Source organism: Saccopteryx bilineata, chromosome 2, assembly GCF_036850765.1.
Source record: "Saccopteryx bilineata isolate mSacBil1 chromosome 2, mSacBil1_pri_phased_curated, whole genome shotgun sequence".
NCBI classification, from domain to species: domain Eukaryota; kingdom Metazoa; phylum Chordata; class Mammalia; order Chiroptera; family Emballonuridae; genus Saccopteryx; species Saccopteryx bilineata.
In genome coordinates, this window is record NC_089491.1 from 167,445,230 (window position 1) to 167,464,183 (window position 18,954).

Genomic DNA, 18,954 nt, shown 5'->3' on the forward strand with positions numbered 1-18,954 from the left:
GCCCTTTTTTTTTTCTTTTCCTTTCTTATTTTTTTTTGTTTTCTCTTCTTTTTTTGTTGTTGTATTTTTCCTTTTATTTACTTAGTTTTTCTATTTTTCTGAAGATGGAAATGAGGAGGCAGTCAGACAGACTCCTGCATGCGCCTGACAGGGATCCACCTGGCATGCCTACCAGGGGGGAATGCTCTGCCCATCAGGGATGTTGCTCTGTTACAACCAGAGCCATTCTAGTGACTGAGGCAGAGGCCAAGGGGCCATCCTTAGTGCCCGGGATGGCTTTGCTCCAGTGGAGCCTTGGCTGTGGGAGGGGAAGAGAGAGACAGAGAGGAAGGAGAGGGGGAGGCGTGGAGAAGTAGATGGGTGCTTCTTCTGTGTGCTCTGACTGGGAATCTAACCCGGGAATCCTGCACACCAGGCCAATGCTCTATCACTGAGCCAACCAGCCAGGGCCTAGGAATGCCCTTGTTGATCAAACTACCCAAAAGAAAATTATATGGAGCAACCATGACAGACCGAGCAAGTCAGTCTCATACTATTCATCACCAGAATGCTGCTGCCCGGTGTAAATCATTTCAACTTTCTCGGGAAGCAGCACAGCAGATTGGGAAATCCTGTCCAAGGGGTCCTATACTGCCCCTTCATTTGGAGTTAACCCTCAAGGACCCCTACCAGGACAACTTTGGCAGATGCATGGTACTCATATACTTTCATTTAACAAACAGTCATATGTCCACATCACAGTGGATACATATTCCGGATCTATAGTAACCTCTGTCAGAACAGGAGAGGCTGCTAAGCATGTTATAGCTCATTGTCTGTATGCTGGATTTCCTAAACTGGCTAAACTGAAAATGCTCCTGCATATGGAGCAAACGCATTTACTGTATTTTGTCATGCTTACAATCTTTAAAGTTAAGGTATTATTAAAGTGTATGCAGCAAACATTTTAAGGTCAATTAAAAAAAAATTTTTAAAGGGAGGCAGTCAGACAGACTCCCGCATGCACCTGACCGGAATCCACCTGGCATGCCTACCAGGGGGGAATGCTATGCCCATCAGGGGTGTTGCTTTGTTACAACCAGAGCCATTCTAGTGACTGAGGCAGAGGCCAAGGGGCCATCCTTAGTGCCCGGGATGGCTTTGCTCCGGTGGAGCCTTGGCTGTGGGTGGGGAAGAGAGAGACATATCCTAGAACTCCTACAGGTCTACCATATCATGTTTTTTACTTAAAAAAATTACATTTCTTTTGAATGCTGATGAACAGGAGACACCAAATATTTTTCGCCTGCATACTACTACCCTCTTTATTAGATCCAGCTAATAACACTGTTTTGTCTTTTTCCAAATAGCTCCAGATATATGGAAAAGATTTATATAGGCAGATGGGGATCCTCAAACCCCTCAGTGAGATCTCCTGAGCATGGCTTTTAAGGTACCTAGAAGCAGAAAAAGCCCAATAGAGATCAGGGGAACTACCAGCTTTTAGGATACACCCTAAAGGCTCCAATGCCCCAAAGGGTAGAATGCCATCTGGGTCCTGCTTCAATAGTGGAAAGGAAGGTCATTGAGCTAAAGCCTGCCAGGCTCACATGCCTCTGCTGTAAGGAAACAGGGACACTGGAAGGTAGGCTTCCCCCTCGCTCCGCTAAGGGAGGGTTTAGTCTCTTCCAGCCCTGCTCCAGCCACCTATGACCTAACCTTGCCCAGAAATCTGGGTTTGCCACTGAAGGCTGAAGGTGCCCAGGGCCGTCGGCCTCATCTATGACACTGTGGACGAGCCTAGGGTATTTCTTCCAAGAAGCAGGTAAACTGATCTCATTTGCACAAGGGCCACTTAACTATTTTTTGCCTGAATAGTCAGGTTTTTTATTCTTCCCTCAAAGATCTCTGTTGTGGGTGTTGATAGTCCTTTTTTTCTGCTGCTTTGTTTAATATATAGTGTTTCCTTTATTCCTCCTACCTCAATGCCCCACTCATATTTCAGGCTGGGACCTAATCCTAAATTAGAGCTCTCTTTCCCCCTTTTGCCAACTTCTATTATGAATCTACCTTTGCCACCCAGCTTAGTGTATCCCAAGGTTCTCTTTACCAGGCCACAGTCACAGAGCTCCAGGGAAAAGCTACCTGGTCTCATCTCTCCAGGCAGAAGAGAACAGAAGCTCCATATCCACGTGTGCTGCAAATGGCTTTTCCAGTCTACCTGAATCATTACCAGCTAGAAGCAGTGGTCATTGGGACTTGGACATGAGCTGCAAAGTATAGAATGGTGACAACAATTCCAGTGCCATGCGGACTTTTCCTGTGAGGAACTTTCCTGGACTCCTGCTCCCTGTGACAGCTCCTAACAGACTGAACTGTGGTTGGGTTTTATTTTTCAGGGATTTGGCATGGTGATGGGGCCAACCTGGACTTGGTGAACATGTTAAGGACACTACTCTTTTATGAATTCTTGCTGTATTGGCCAAGAGTTTGCTTAAAGGCTTTTTTTTTATTTATTTATTTATTTTTTTATTTATTCGTTTTAGAAAGGAGAGAGAGGGAGAGAGAGAGAGAGAGAAGGGGGGAGGAGCAGGAAGCATCAACTCCCATATGTGCCTTGACCAGGCGAGCCCAGGGTTTCGAACCGGCAACCTCAGCATTTCCAGGTTGACACTTTATCCACTGCGCCACCACAGGTCAGGCACTAAAGGCTTTTAATCAATGTAAAAAAAAATAGAAGACCGGATAAAGAAGATGGGACACATATACACCATGGTATACACATATACACCAGCTAGAAGAAATGATGACATCGGACCACTTACGGCAGAATTGTGGAATCTTGATAACATTGTGCGGAGTGAAATAAGTGAATCAGAAAAAAACAAGAACTGCAAGATTCCATACATTGGTGGGACATAAAAGCGAGATTAAGAGACATGGACAGGAGTGTGGTGGTTATGGGGGGTGGGGGGAGGGAGGGAAGGAGTGGGGGAGGGGGAGGGGTACAAAGAAAACTGGATAGAGGGTGATGGAGGTCGATCTCTCTTTGGGTGATGGGTATGCAACAGAACTAAATGACAAGATAACCTGGAAATGTTTTGTTTGAATATATGTACCCTGATTTATTGATGTCACCCCATTAAAATAAAAATTTATTTAAAAAAAAAGAAACACACACATAGACTTTACCAATGCATAAAAAATATATGAAATAAAAAAGTATTCTTTAGTACTGTACCGAATTCTTACCTTGGAGACAAATGAGTGCAGTTAACAGAAGTGAATGACGGAGGAGGAGGGAAGGAGGAGGGGATGCAGGCACTGTAGACACGTAAACTAAAACTGCACTTTCTTAACACTAAATGTAAACTGAAACTGCATTTTCTTTACTTTAAACAAAACTAAAACTGCACTTTCTTCATTTAAAATGAAACCACAAAAACTTAATTGTAAAAAAAATGCACTTTCTTAACTTTAAACTTAACCTAAGCTTAACATTACCTATTTTTCATTTAATCATCACTTGTTTTTGCATTTTTGGCTGCTCTTTCAGCACTTTCACTTGTAGGACTTTTGAATAAAAATCTATCCAAAGCAGTTTGCTTTTGTCTGCCTTTTAAAATGTTACAAAAATGTGACAAGCAAGTGTCATTAAAAAGTGCTGAAGCACAACCAGTTGAAACTTTTTCTGGGTGTTTCTTTTCAATGAAACTTGAAAGCTTCTCCCACATTGCCAGCATGTCTTTAATTTCACTTGTAGAAATCACTTCCTCCGACTCTACCTCCTCTTCACTACTAATCTCCTGCAGAAGCTCCGTATGTTGCATCATCTGTAGCTCCTTCAACTCCTCATTTAAGAGTTCCTCCTCATGTTCCTCAACGAGCTTGTTTACATCACCCTCATCTACCTCCAGACTCATCAACTTTCCGAGGGACACAATCTCCTCCAACGCTTCTACCTCAGTCTCGGTCTCTGGTTTGAATCCTTCGAAGTCCCTGTCTGCAACAACATCAGGCCATAACTTTTTCCATGCCAAGTTCAAAGTTCTTCTTGTAAGCTCTTGCCATGCCAAGTCATTAATACATAAACCTATCATGATGTTGTAATGATCTTTCCAAAACTCTCGAAGGGTTAGAATTGTATTCTCAGTCACCTCAAAGCAGCGGTGGAACAAGTGCTTTGTGTAAAGCTTTTAAAAGTTGGAAATGACCTGCTGATCCATAGGTTGCAAGATTAAAGTCATGTTGGGTGGGAGGTAGAGGACTTTCACGAATTTGAACTCATAGAGAATGTCATCTTCAAGACCAGGTGGGTGGGCTGGAGCATTTTCAAGGATTAGTAATGCTTTCATTGGGAGTTTATTTTCTTGAAGATATTTCTTCACTGCAGGACCAAAGATGAGATTTACTCATTCAATAAAAAACTGCCGGCCCTGGCCGGTTGGCTCAGCGGTAGAGCGTCGGCCTAGCGTGCGGAGGACCCGGGTTCGATTCCCGGCCAGGGCACATAGGAGAAGCGCCCATTTGCTTCTCCACCCCTCCGCCGCGCCTTCCTCTCTGTCTCTCTCTTCCCCTCCTGCAGCCAAGGCTCCACTGGAGCAAAGATGGCCCGGGCGCTGGGGATGGCTCCGTGGCCTCTGCCCCAGGCGCTAGAGTGGCTCTGGTCGCAACATGGCGACACCCAGGAGGGTCGCAACATGGCGACGCCCAGGATGGGCAGAGCATCACCCCCTGGTGGGCAGAGCGTCGCCCCCTGGTGGGCGTGGCGGGTGGATCCCGGTCGGGCGCATGCGGGAGTCTGTCTGACTGTCTCTCCCTGTTTCCAGCTTCAGAAAAATGCAAAAAAATAAAATAAATAAATAAAAAAATAAAAAATAAAAATAAAAATAAAAAACTGCCACGTAACCCGTGCCCTAACATTGGCATGCCACATAACTTGCAGTTTTTCTTTAAGAATCTTGTGAGTCTTAAAGGCTCGAGAACTTTCAGGATGATACACTAGCAGTGGCTTTACTTTACAGTCACCACTAGCATTTGCACACAATGCAAGGGTCAGATGGTCCTTCATGGGTTTATGGCCTGGCAGCTTCTTCTCCTCTGCAGTGATGAAAGTCCTCTGGGGCATTTTTTTCCAAAACAATCCTGTTTCATCACAGTTGAACACTTGTTGGGGGATATAGCCTTCCATTGTGATAAGCATAGCAAAATGTGAGATGTACTCCTCAGCTGCCATAATGTCAGCACCCGGAGCTTCACCATGCCTCACCACCAAGTGGATGTCAGATCTCTTCTTGAAAATTTCAAACCAGTCGTGACTTGCCTTAAATGTGTCTTCTGCTGCCTCTTTTGAGGTTGATGATTCTTTCTTCTTTAAGTCGCCATAAATAATAAGTGCCTTTTCACATATTACAGTTTCTATCACTGTATCTCCCTGCCAGCTCTTTCTCTTTCGCCCACACCAGCAGAAGCTTCTCCATTTCTTCATGGATATTTGTCCTTAATTGGGACAGAATTGTAGTTCCTTTCACTGGATTTTCACTTTTGATGGCATCCTTTTGTTTAAGAATGGTACAAATTGTAGCTGTATTGTGGTCGTACAGCCTTGCCAGTTCAATCACTTGTACACCACACTCATGTTTTTCTATTATTTCTTGCTTTACTTCTATTGACATCATTCTCTTATTCTTCTCACCACTGTCCTTTACATTCACTTTCTTCGGCCTCATGATAGAACACAAAAAATGTTAGTAAAAAATGCAAAAATTATGCAAGAACGAGTACAGCAGAGATTCAACTTGATTCTGCAGGTAACACGTGAGAAAGAACTGAGATGCTGGTGTTGTGCTGCTAATACTGAACCTGTGCACCAACACGCCAACTAGTGGCAGCTTCGTGAATCACAACTTGTATCTCAAAATTTCGCTTGAATCTCGAACAAAAATATGAACCAAGTTGCAGCTCGTATCTTAAAAAAAATTCATATGTGGGTCTGCTCATATCTCAAGGTACCACTGTAGACACAGCAGTGTGGGGACTGCGAGAAGGACATGGCTAATAAGCACAGGGAAAGATGTGTAATGTCATTGTCACCAGGAAAATGCCTATTAGAACAATACAGAGAGAGTGTCTCACACCCACTTTGAAGGCAGCATCCAGTGGTCAGACAACACCCAGCACTGGTGAGGATGTGGAAAACTGGAACCCCTGTGCAGGGTTGGGGGTGGAAAACACTTCAGCTGCTCCCCAAAAATTTAAACACAGAATTACCACATGTCTCAGCAATTCCACTCCTGGGTTTAGATTGAAAATACGTTCAAAAATACAGTACACAAATGTTCAAAGCGGCACCATGCACACTGGTCAAATGTGGACACAACCCAAATGTCCACTGGTGTTGTATGTGTCATACAAGAGACCATGGCTCGGCTGCGGAAATGGAAAGAGGCACTGACACATGCAACAACACGGGTAAACTCAGAGAATGCCGTGCTAATTGAAAGGAGCCTCCTGTCACACAGCCCCTTTCACGGGTGCTGTCTAGAAGAGGGAAAGGAATACTAGTGGTTAGGACCAGGAGCTGGGTGAGGATGGGGCACATGGAGGTAAAAGAGAAAATGGAGCTTCTTTTTGAGGTAAGAGTCATATTCAAAAATTGACTGGTGATGGTTACCCATACCTGTGAATTTGCTAAAAACCACTGAATTGAACACTTCAAAGAGATTAGTAGTATGGTGTGTGAATTACATCTCAATAAAAATGTTTTAAAAAACATTCATAATATAAGGTTTAGTCAATAAGTGTTTCTTGTACTCCTAACACAGGCTTTGTCAGTCTATATCTTTATATTTTTATATTCGTCTTAGCACTTTTCACTTTTTTATGAATTCTTTAAATTTTGTCATAACCAACAAAGTTATTTTTTACTGTCTAATGAAGTATTCTTTTTATTGTCCAAACAACCCCAACAGTATATACTAATTACATAAAGAAACATTTAAAAATCAGAAGCTCCATTGTTCCTCTCATGACCCCTGGTAACTTTTACATCCCATGAGACACTGCCCATATCACACCCCACCGTACTCTCTTGCCATGAAACCAAAGAGAAACAGGTCCAAGAACACCCTGAAATGTGGAGACAAGGTGACTCCTGATTGGACAGGGTTACTGGACTTAGAGAAAGGCCAGGGAAATGGGAAGGAGAAAAACGACTTATCAAAATATACAACAGATACATTAAAATTCAGTTCAGTTACATAATACATAAACAACAAGGTGTCAACAGCAGTAGTCGAGCCCGGTGGCCTGTGGAGCAGAGGTCACGTCACTTTGACTGCTGGAAGCCAGTTCTCCAGTGAAGTCCCACCAAGGCCCCGGAGCAGCCACACAGGGAAAGGTGGGCGAGTCTCGCTCTGTGTTGCTTCTGGTTCCCAGTTCTTATGAGCCTCCCAGGACTTGGTAGTTGTGAAGACTGAAACCAAGTAGAGGAGCCGCACCATCAGGAAGACTGGATGGGAATTCCCAATACACTCTATATGCAGAGGTATTCTGAAGACTATCAAAAGAAACTGTTTCCAAAGCTCGCCACCAAGTAATGAAAATCTCTGAGATATTTTTCAAAACGTCATTGAAAGCCCTCCAAAATTATCATGAGTGACAACAAACCAAGGTGACACCTCCGGATCACTTTTCATCCATTTAAAACAGCTTGTATGTCTAATAAGGGTCCCAGCATGTACTAGACATAGATCTAAATTTAACTAAAAGCATTTTCAAAACAAAAGGCCACCTACCATTATGTGTTCAAGTAGAGAATCTATTGTGACTATATTATCAAAATCCATTCTGGAAAAAAGGACATAAAACCTGTAAGTAATGCTATTGAGAACAGAGCATATCAAACTTTAAATACAATTCCCAGTTTTGTCTATATTTAAATAAAAAACAAGTATGTAGGTCTGGTTTTTGTCATCTTGCAAAACAATTATTATTATTATTATTATTATTATTGTTATTATTATTATTTTGTGTTTTTCTGAAGTTAGAAGCCAGGAGGCAGACAGACTCCCACATGTACCTGACTGGGATCCACCCGGCATGTCCACCAGGGGGCGATGCTCTGCCCATCTGGGGCATTGCTCCATTGTGGCCAGAACCATTCTAGCACCTGAGGCGGAGGCCATGGAGCCGTCCTCAGTGCCCGGGCCAACTTTGCTCCAATGGAGTCATGGCTGCGGGAAGGGAAGAGATAGAAAGAAAGTAGAGGGGGAAGGGTGGAGAAGCAGATGGGTGCCTATCCTGTGTATCCTGGCCGGGAATCAAACCCAGGACTTCCACACGCTGAGCTGATGCTCTATCACTGAGCCAACCAGCCAGAGCTCAATCAATATTATTTTAGAGATGAATGAAACTTCATTACTTACTTCAATATGAGGACTCTAATTTTGGAAGTAACTATTTTATTGACGCATACTGACACAGAAAGAAAGTTTGTAGCATTTAACTAAAACTATGAACTATGAAAACTGGGTCCACCACATTTAATATAGTATAAAAATATACATTTCAAAATTTTTAAAATCTCGTTAATATGGTTCAAATGTAAATTGCCACAAAAAACTAAAAGTTTAAGTGCAGTCTAATGGTGCTAAGAAAGCACTGTAATTGATTTGAGAAGAAATATCAGAGCACAAATGTTGATCAGGACCTAATGACCTCGCACAGTAAACTAAGTATTCATTATCATGAGCAGCGAGTACATATTTAGTAGGTAGCTGGTAAATATATAAGAATGTAAATCTGGTAAGTAGACCAATCGATAGGTATGAGCTATAGGACTGTGTAAATTTAGCCATGGACTCATGATTAATATAAAATAGTAATAAACAGTGCCTTTCAGCATTTAAAAACAAATTATTCAGCTTTCAATTACAAAGAAAAATAAATGGATTAAGAAAGTTCAATAATTTTAAATAGGTTGAAGTCTATGCTAAGACTTAGAACACATTCATGCCCTGTACACTGAAGAACGCAGGGCAAGGAAGATAGTCAAGTAAACAGATTTCTTGTTTTGCACCACCAGACAGCTGGTGGTGCAGTGGACAAGTGTCCACCTGGAATGCTGAGGTCCCAGGTCTGAAACCCCAAGGTCGTTGGCTTGAGCAAGGGGTCACTGGCTCAGCTGGAGCCCCCCGGTCAAGGCACACATGAGAAGCAATCAATGAAAAACTAAAGTGACACAACTATGAGTTGATGCTTCTCATCTCTCTCCCTTCCTGTCTGTCCCTCTCAATCTCTCTCTCTCTCTCTCTCTCTCTCTCTCTCTTTCTCTCTCTCTCTCTCTGTCTCTCATTAGCTAAAAAAAGAGGTACAGATATTTCCCACTGCAGAATGAACTGAAAGTGTGACATAAGGAATTCAACTGAACTTTGGAAAACTTACAAGATCACCAAATATATGAACAAGAGAATGTGAACGCTTCCCTTCTATGTGTTCTGAAAAACATCATGTGTCCCAAGGCTACTGTTTTATTTTACCTCAAAAAAAAAATAGTTGGATTAGGGGATGAAAAGAGATCTCATTTAGATTCCGTGTTTCTCTAATTCTGTATTTAAGAAAGTAAGTGTGACACGAGCAGCGAGCTCAGACTGGCCTGTCATGGAGGCTCCGAGTGCTGCGGCAGCCGGAGGTGGAGAGTGGCCATGCTTCTCGCAGGGAGTCAGCCCTGACTAGGGTAAGGACGTGGGTCAGAAAGCAGAAGTCTTCCCCATCCAAGGGAAACCAGCTGAACCTAGAATTGCTCCAAAGACCTGGGACCGCTGGTCCAGGGCCAGCCCAGGGAGGCTCTCCGGGTCAAGCCTCAGGGCAACGGAACATTTTCTCTAGACACTGTATCTGAGCTACTAAACATAGACAAGTTAAAATAACAATATCAACAACCAGTTTTAATTGACTGACACTTGTGTGGAAAATGCCAGGGAGGACTTTTTAGGAAAAAATCAGCTAGACCACTTCCTCTCCTCCTGCTGGTTTTTTTTTATTCCACAGAAACAGAAGTGTCTGGTGTCTACAGGTTCCGGTGAGATTATTTAGAAAAAAATACAGCAAATTTCAAATTCCGGTCACCACCCAAAAATCTTCACACCTTCACCAGCAGCATGAACATGGAGGAGAATGGGACTCCAGGGCACAAATGTTGTCAGCGTCCTCACTGACTGCTTGCCCGGTGTTGTCACCAAGTGCAGTGGTGGCCTCTGTACCCATCAGGGCCCGTCCTGAATGCACACCATTCTCCAACAGCAGCCACCCGGCCCCGAAGTGACCACTTACTTTGACACGTCGAGGAGAAAGTCGTTCAATTCCGTCTGCTTGGCGAGGCCCCGGCACACCTGCCACACAGATAATGGCGATGAATTATAACAGGGTTTTGCTTATTTAAAACTAAAACTTCCAGAATCCTATTGACCTTATTTTATTTTAAAAGGTATAATACAATCACTTAGTTTATAATGTGATAACAGTCTCAGTGACAATCCATGTTTTCTTGCATGCTTCAATGTGCAAAGTGCTTCCCATGCACTGCCTGGCACACCAGGCAGTGTGGCAGGTGTGGGCCTGGCTTTTCAACGTGAGGCACAAGGACGTTCAAAGCCTCACTCAGGCCTGTCTGGGGGGGCACACTCACCTGCACCTGATGGATTGCTAATGAAGCCCAGGCCAGATTGGCTGTTGCCACCTAAAAAAAGAGGGTGACACATTTTCATGAGCCATGTGCAGACATTCCACCAAGGACTTGCACATAATCGTGCACAAAAAACTTTCTGAGGTCACTGCACTTTTGAATATTTTGCCAAACAAAAGCATTAAATGTGGACAAGATTACTCTTTTACATTCCCCCTTCCTTACAATGGACTGGAATGCTTCCTTGTTCCTCTTAATTTTGGATACAAAGGAAAATAGATTAAAAAATTTCAACTCCAGTGATTTTAACATAAATTATTTTTAGTTTAATAAAGGCCTCTAATGACCACTCTAAAATGATGAGCCATTTCTAAAACTTTGCAGACAACTTCTCAAACTACTAACTATTCTCCTTTTCTGTTATCCATTCACTGAGCAAACATTGGCTGGGTCCCTGCCAGGTGCCAGGTGACTCTGGGCATGACATGCATCACCACTGAGGGCGGAGACAGAGACAGAGAGAGAGAAAGAGAGGAGGCCGTGGGTGGGCTGGTGGCAGCTCTTGAGAAAAGGGGGAGCAGAGAGGAAAGAGGACACTGGACAGGAGCTGTCAGGACGGTCTTGCTGACAGGGCCACCCTCCAGGGCCCCTACATGTGGTGGCTGGAGGTGGGGAGGATGAGGACGAGCAGAGCACATGGGTGGGAAGCCTGGATCAGGGTCCCATGTGCTGGAGGAAAGGAGAGGGAGAGTAAAAAATGCCTCTATTTCTAGTGTAATCAGTTCTCTCTCTAAAAAACTGCAAAACAAGCACCCCAAAATAGTTTTTAATCATTGGTGTAAGTATCAAACATTGTTAAGCTGATGTGGTTTGAAACATCCACTCCTGTTCACTGAAGTGTATGACAAGCATCTCCCATGGGCCGGCCCTCACCTCCTGGTGGCTCACACAGAAGGCGTCCTTGCCCCAGTGCCGGTACAGCTCCAGGATGCCAACCAGGTCCACAATCACAGTGATGATCGGCAATCAGAGGACAGACCGGATTCACATCCCCGACTCCAGCCCAGTGCCTCTGGAAAACCGCTCATCCTAAAAAGTAAAATGGAAAAAAAGATACAAATTTGGTAAAGAAAATGGAATAGTGAAACTACAATTCTTATTCCTGGAAGAAATCACTTAGTACTTGTAAGCAATAATGAGCAGGCCTCTCGAGGAAAAACAAAATGACCATGGCCACTGGGAACATGGTTTAAGAAAATGTTTAGGCCCTGGCTGCTTGGCTCAGTAGTAGAGCATCGGCCTGGCATGCAGGAGTCCCAGGTTCGATTCCCAGCCAAGGCACACAGGAGAAGCGCCCATCTGCTTCTCTACCCCTCCCCCTCTCCTTCCTCTCTGTCTCTCTCTTCCCCTCCCACAGCCAAGGCTCCATTGGAGCAAAGTTGGCCCGGGTGCTGAGGATGGTTCCATGGCCTCCGACTCAGGTGCTAGAATGGCTCTGGTTGCACCAGAGCAACAACCCAGATGGACAGAGCATTGCCCCCTGGTGGGCATGCTGGTTGGATCCAGGTCAGGTGCATGCAGGTGTCTGTCTGACTGCCTCCCCGTTTCCAACTTCAGAAAAATACAAACAAACAAACAAACAAAAGAAATGTTTATCTTGAGCGACACAGAACCTGTGGGCAGGTCCTGCTCAGACTGCTACCTTTGTAAGGCGAGGTCTCATCAATTCATATATGTTAATTTCATGCAATAATAAAAATAATTATGATGGCTAGTATAATTATTTATCACCTGCTACTGTGCCTGAACTTTGATAAGGGCTTTGCAAGTACAACATCACAAGGGAAAATTACTCCAAATGTAGGAACCATATGAAGGAAATTACATGTAAAATGTTTTTTTTTTCTATTTTGAAGGTTAGAATAACACAAAAGTGGGTGTTAATGATAGCCATTCCAACTGAACCTCAAAGACTCATACCAAATATTCAAATCATCCAAGTTATCAATTTTTTTATCATAAGAAATAAAATAGTTTCTTTGACTTTAATTATTTCTAGCTTAGCAAATGCTCTAAAAAGAATACAGGAAAATCAAATGAATCAATATCAAAATACCAATTCTATTTATTCAATTTTTGCTGTCTGTGGGATGCTTTTCATGAACCTGGAATAACACAAATCTATACTTACAATTTACAAATCCTTTGAAAGTTTGCATAGACAATAGTACATTTTCAAATGACAACTTATATGTCACCTGCCTTTAACACTTGCTTTTTAACACTGAAGTATCTGTGATGCATAGCACTGTCTTGGCTCAGGTAACGGACAGCACAACATGGGAATACACTGTGATGTGACTGCGACCACATGCTCTGTTTATTAGCCTCTGTCATGTCACATACTTGTCTTTTCTCTTTGTGGTGGGAATAAGTAAGATCTGGGATCTTAACAAGTTTAGTAATTATGTTATGTATCATTGCCTATATTCATACTATACAACATTTACTTTAAACCCTTTTCCTTTCTTAAATAAATTAACTAGCTACCTTACTTGTTCAAGGTCATACAGATCATCAGAGGCAGAACCAAACTTAAAATCCACATTTTATGATTCTAGTTTAGTAATTTTTCAGAACACACATGGGGAGCTGAGGTCATCTGACAGCCAGCTCTGACCTCGTGGCCGGTGCACATCAGACTAGTGTAAGCCGCCTGGCCAAACACAGCCCAGACCACAGATGGGCCGGGCCCATACACTCGGGCACAGCGGGGGGCTGCCGTGTAACACTGACATTCAGGGCATCTGTCACATGGCAATGGCTGGCTACTTATCTTCATCCTGTTAGAATTTATGAAATATAGGAGTTAGTTTGCAGGAAGATGAACATATATTTTTATGCTTAACTATATGGGCATACATTCTACTAAAAACTATTCAATCTAGCTCTCGGTGGGTATAGAAAGTATGGTATTCTGAGTACAAAGGAGCTTGTTTACATAAAAATTCATTTATCAAACTGTATCTTGCTTTAATAAAATGGCTATGTTACAACATCAGAATAAGTGGTCTAACAAAACACTTCAGGGTACACATAGCACAGCAAGTGGAAAGCCACGTACCTCAAGGATGTCCTCCACCAGCAGAGTCTTCCTGGACTTGGCCACGTAGGCCGAGGTGGTGGTGCCCTGGGCAATGGGCCTCATGGGGACCAGTCGTGGCTTCCCTTCCTTGACCCCGGGGGGGGGGTGGTGAACATGCACAGGCTCTGGCAAGAAGAAGGGGACACATGTCGAGGGCTGCCTTGCGTGCTGCACAGTAGAGACTTCTGGGGATTGCCTGGCAGGCCCCTGAGGTCTGGGTGCTGGAGAAGAGCCCAGGACGAGAGGGGCAGGTGCTTTGTGATGAGGAGACTGAGTGAGGAGAAACTCACACATTCCCCGCGCTCACAAGACACAGAACATCAATGAATGTCTGTGCACAAGAGGGTTCTGAAAATAGCCTCCTATCTGATCCGTACAAAATACTAAAGTTAAATAAAAAAAAATGTAAGTGGTCCTTAGGCTGAAGACAGTGCCACACCAGAACCACACACAAGAACAAGACCCAAGCTCCCCACAGACTTGATCCACGGCTCTGAAGACAGGACAGTTGCTATAGTTAAAGGGGTTTGGTTATACTTTTAATTTTCATCAGAATCTTTCTTTCTAAAAACATTTTCTTTTTTTTTGTTTGTTTATAGTTTTGTTTTTTTTTATTATAATTTTATTTTTTTAATGGGGTGACATCAATAAATCAGGATACATATATTCAAAGATAACAAGTCCAGGTTATCTTGTCGTTCAATTATGTTGCATACCCACCACCCAAAGTCAGATTGTCCTCTGTCACCTTCTATCTTGTTTTCTTTGTGCCCCTCCCCACCCCCTTTCCCTCTCCCATTCCCCCCTCCCCCCCGTAACCACCACACTCTTATCAATGTCTTTTAGTTTCACTATTACGTCCCACCTACCTATGGAATAATACAGTTCCTGGTTTTTTCTGATTTACTTATTTTGCTTCGTATCCTGTTATCAAGATCCCACCATTTTGCTGTAAATGATCCGATGTCATCATTTCTTATGGCTGAGTAGTATTCCATAGTGTATATGTGCCACATCTTCTTTATCCAGTCATCTATTGATGGGATTTTTTGGTTGTTTCCATTCCTGGCCACTGTGAACAATACTGCAATAAACATGGGGCTGCTTGTGTCTTTACGTATCAATGTTTCTGAGTTTTTGGGATATATACCCAGTAGAGGGATTGCTGGGTCATAAGGTAGTTCTATTTTCAGTTTTTTGAGGAACCACCATACTTTCTTCCATAATGCTTGTACTACTTTACATTTCCACCAACAGTGAATGAGGGTTCCTTTTTCTCCACAGCCTCTCCAACATTTGCTATTACCTGTCTTGCTAATAACAGCTAATAGAACAGGTGTGAGGTGCTATCTCATTGCCGTTTTGATTTGCATTTCTCTAATAGCTAAAGAAGATGAGCATCTTTTCATATATCTGTTGGCCATTTGTATTTCTTCCTGGGAGAAGTGTCTATTCATATCCTCTTCCCATTTTTTTATTGGATTGTTTGTTTGTTTGTTGTTGAGTTTTATGAGTTCTTTGTATATTTTGGATATTAGGCCCTTATCTGAGCTGTTGTTTGAAAATATCATTTCCCATTTAGTTGGCTTTCTGTTTATTTTGTTATCAGTTTCTCTTGCTGAGCAAAAACTTCTTAGTCTGATGTAGTCCCATTCATTAATTTTTGCCTTCACTTCTCTTGCCTGTGGAGTCAAATTCATAAAATGCTCTTTAAAACCCAGGTCCATGAGTTGAGTACCTATGTCTTCTTCTATGTACTTAATTGTTTCAGGTCTTATGTTTAGATCTTTGATCCATTTTGAGTTAATTTTTGTACAGGGGGAGAGACTGTAGTCCAGTTTCATTCTTTTGCATGTGGCTTTCCAGTTTTCCCAGCACCATTTATTGAAGAGGCTTTCTTTTCTCCATTGTGTGTTGTTGGCCCCTTTATCAAAAATTATTTGACTATATATATGTGGTTTTATTTCTGGACTTCCTATTCTGTTCCATTGGTCTGAGTGTCTATTTTTCTGCCAATACCATGCTGTTTTGATTGTCGTGGCCCTATAATAGAGTTTGAAGTCAGGTATTGTAATGCCCCCAGCTTCATTCTTTTTCTTTAGGATTGCTTTGGCTATTCAAGGTTTTTTATAGTTCCATATAAATCAGATGATTTTTTGCTCTATTTCTTTAAAAAACGTCATTGGAAGTTTGATGGGAATTGCATTAAATTTGTATATTGCTTTGGGTAATATAGCCATCTTGATTATATTTATTCTTCCTAGCCAAGAACAAGGTATATTCTTCCATCTCATTATATCTTTTTCGATTTCCCTTAACAATGGTTTATAGTTTTCATTATATAAGTCCTTTACATTCTTTGTTATGTTTATTCCTAAGTATTTTATTTTTTTTGGTGCAATCATGAAGGGGATTATTCTTTTGAGTTCGTTCTCAGTTGTTTCATTGTTGGCATATAGAAAGGCTATTGACTTCTGTATGTTAATTTTGTATCTTGCGACCTGACTGTATTGGCTTATTGTTTCTAGTAGTCTTTTTGTGGATTCTTTGGGGTTTTCGATGTATATGATCATATCATCTGCAAAAAGTGATACCTTTACTTCTTCTTTTCCGATATGGATGCCTTTTATTTCTTTGTCTTGTCTGATTGCTCTGGCTAGAACCTCTAGTACCACATTAAATAAGAGTGGAGAGAGTGGACAACCCTCTCTTGTTCCTGATTTAAGGGGGAAAGCCTTCAGTTTAGTGCCATTTAATATGATGTTACCTGATGGTTTATCATATATGGCCTTTATCATGTTGAGATATTTTCCTTCTATACCCATTTTGTTGAGAGTCTTAAACATAAAATTGTGTTGTATTTTATCGAAAGCCTTTTCTGTGTCTATTGATAAGATCATGTGGTTTTTGTACTTTGTTTTGTTGATATGGTGTATTACGTTAACCGTTTTACGTATGTTGAACCATCCTTGAGATTCTGGGATGAATCCCACTTGATCATGATGTATTATTTTTTTAATATGTTGCTGTATTCGACTTGCTAGTATTTTGTTTAGTATTTTAGCATCTGTATTCATTAGAGATATTGGTCTGTAGTTTTCTTTTTTTGTGCCATCCTTGCCTGGTTTTGGTATGAGGGTTATGTTGGCCTCATAAAATGTGTTTGGAAGTATTGCTTCTTCTTCAATTTTTTGGAAGACTTTGAGTAGAATAGGAACCAAGTCTTCTTTGAATGTTTGATAAAATTTGCTGGTATAGCCGTCAGGGCCTGGACTTTTATTTTTGGGGAGGTTTTTAATGGTTTTTTCTATTTCTTCTCTACTGATAGGTCTTTTTAGGCTTTCTGCTTCTTCTTGACTCAGTCTAGGAAGGTTGTATTGTTCTAGGAATTTATCCATTTCTTCTAGGTTGTTGAATTTAGTGGCATAAAGTTTTTCATAGTATTCTACAATAATTCTTTGTATATCTACGGTGTCCATGGTGATTTCTCCTTTCATTTTGGATTTTGTTTATATAGTTCTTTCTATTTTTTCCTTGGTAAGTCTTGCCACGCGTTTGTCAATTTTGTTGATCTTTTCAAAGAAACAGCTCCTTGTTCTATTAATTTTTTCTATAGTTTTTCTGTTCTCTAATTCATTTATTTCTGCTCTGATTTTTATTATCTCATTTCTTCGGCTGGTTTTGGGTTGTCTTTGTTCTTCTTTTTCTAGTTCCTTAAGGTGGGAAGTTAAGTGGTTCACTTGGGCTCTCTCTTGTTTGTTCATATAGGCCTGAAGTGATATGAACTTCCCTCTTATCACTGCTTTTGCTGCATTCCATAGATTCTGATATGTCGCATTGTCATTTTCATTAGTTTGTATATATCTTTTGATCTCTGCACTTATTTCTTCTTTGACCCATTTATTTTTTAAAAGTATGTTGTTTAGTTTCCACATTTTTGTGGGATTTTTTTCCCTCTTTTTTGCAATTGAATTCTAGTTTCAAGGCTTTATGATCAGAAAATATGCTTGGTACAACTTCAATTTTTCTGAATTTGCTGATGTTGTTTTTGTGGCCCAACATATGGTAAATTCTTGAGAATGATCCATGTACACTGGAGAAAAATATATACTCAGTCAGTTTGAAATGAAATGTCCTGTAGATGTCTATCATATCCAGGTGGTCTAGTGTTTTGTTTAAGGCCACTATGTCTTTATTGATTCTCTGTTTGGATGACCGATCTAGAGCCATCAGCGGTGTATTGAGGTCTCCAAGTATGATTGTGTTTTTGTCAGTTTTTGTTTTAAGATCAATAAGTAGCTGTCTTATATATTTTGGTGCTCCTTGCTTTGGTGCATATATATTAAGAATTGTTATATCTTCTTGATTCAGTGTCCCCTTAGCCATTATGAAATGGCCATTTTTGTCTCTGAGTACTTTTCCTGTCTTGTAGTCAGCATTATCAGATATGAGTATTGCTACACCTGCTTTTTTTTGGATGTTATTTGCTTGGAGTATTGTTTTCGAGCCTTTCACTTTAAATTTGTTTTTATCCTTGTTACTTATATGAGTTTCCTGTAGGCAGCATACAGTTGGATTTTCTTTTTTAATCCATTCTGCTACTCTGTGCCTTTTTATTGGTGAGTTTAATCCTTTTACATTTAGTGTAATTATTGATACTTGTGAGTTCCCTATTGCCATTTTATATCTTGCTTTCTGTTAGTTTTGTGTCTTGTTTGAACCTTCTCTTTCGTTTTTCTATCTTTTGTTTTATTTGGTTGTATTCCATACATCTTTCCTCTGTTGCTATTTTTTTTATCTCATGTGCTTCTGTGGTGGTTTTTTCAATGGTGGTTACCTTTGAGTAATGAAAAGGGTCCCTACCCTGTTCATTGTAGCAAACTATTTTGTGAGTACTTTTGCACTCCATCGTTTTTGCTACTGTTAATCTCCATCTTCTCCCCCTCTTTCTTTTTGTTGTTGTCACAGTTTAAATTTGGTTTTATTGTCTTCTTCTTGGAGCTTTTACTTGTGGCTCTGTTTTTTTTTGTTCTTTGTATCTGATTGGAGAACCCCCTTTAGTAATTCCTGGAGTGGGGGTTTTCTGATGATAAATTCCCTCATCTTTTCTGTATCTGTGAATGTTTTTATTTCTCCTTCATATTTG

At 41.3% G+C, this 18,954-nt stretch overlaps 1 long non-coding RNA gene across 1 annotated transcript; it reads right to left on the bottom strand.

Annotated features, from left to right (window-relative positions):
• Positions 1-10,311: 10,311 nt before the first annotated feature.
• LOC136323030 (uncharacterized) lies at positions 10,312-13,904 on the bottom strand. The gene is made up of 4 exons (XR_010728901.1): positions 13,788-13,904; positions 11,597-11,752; positions 10,667-10,717; positions 10,312-10,370 (listed from the first exon to the last, which is right to left on the bottom strand). It is a non-coding gene; the product is annotated as an uncharacterized lncRNA (long non-coding RNA).
• Positions 13,905-18,954: the final 5,050 nt, after the last annotated feature.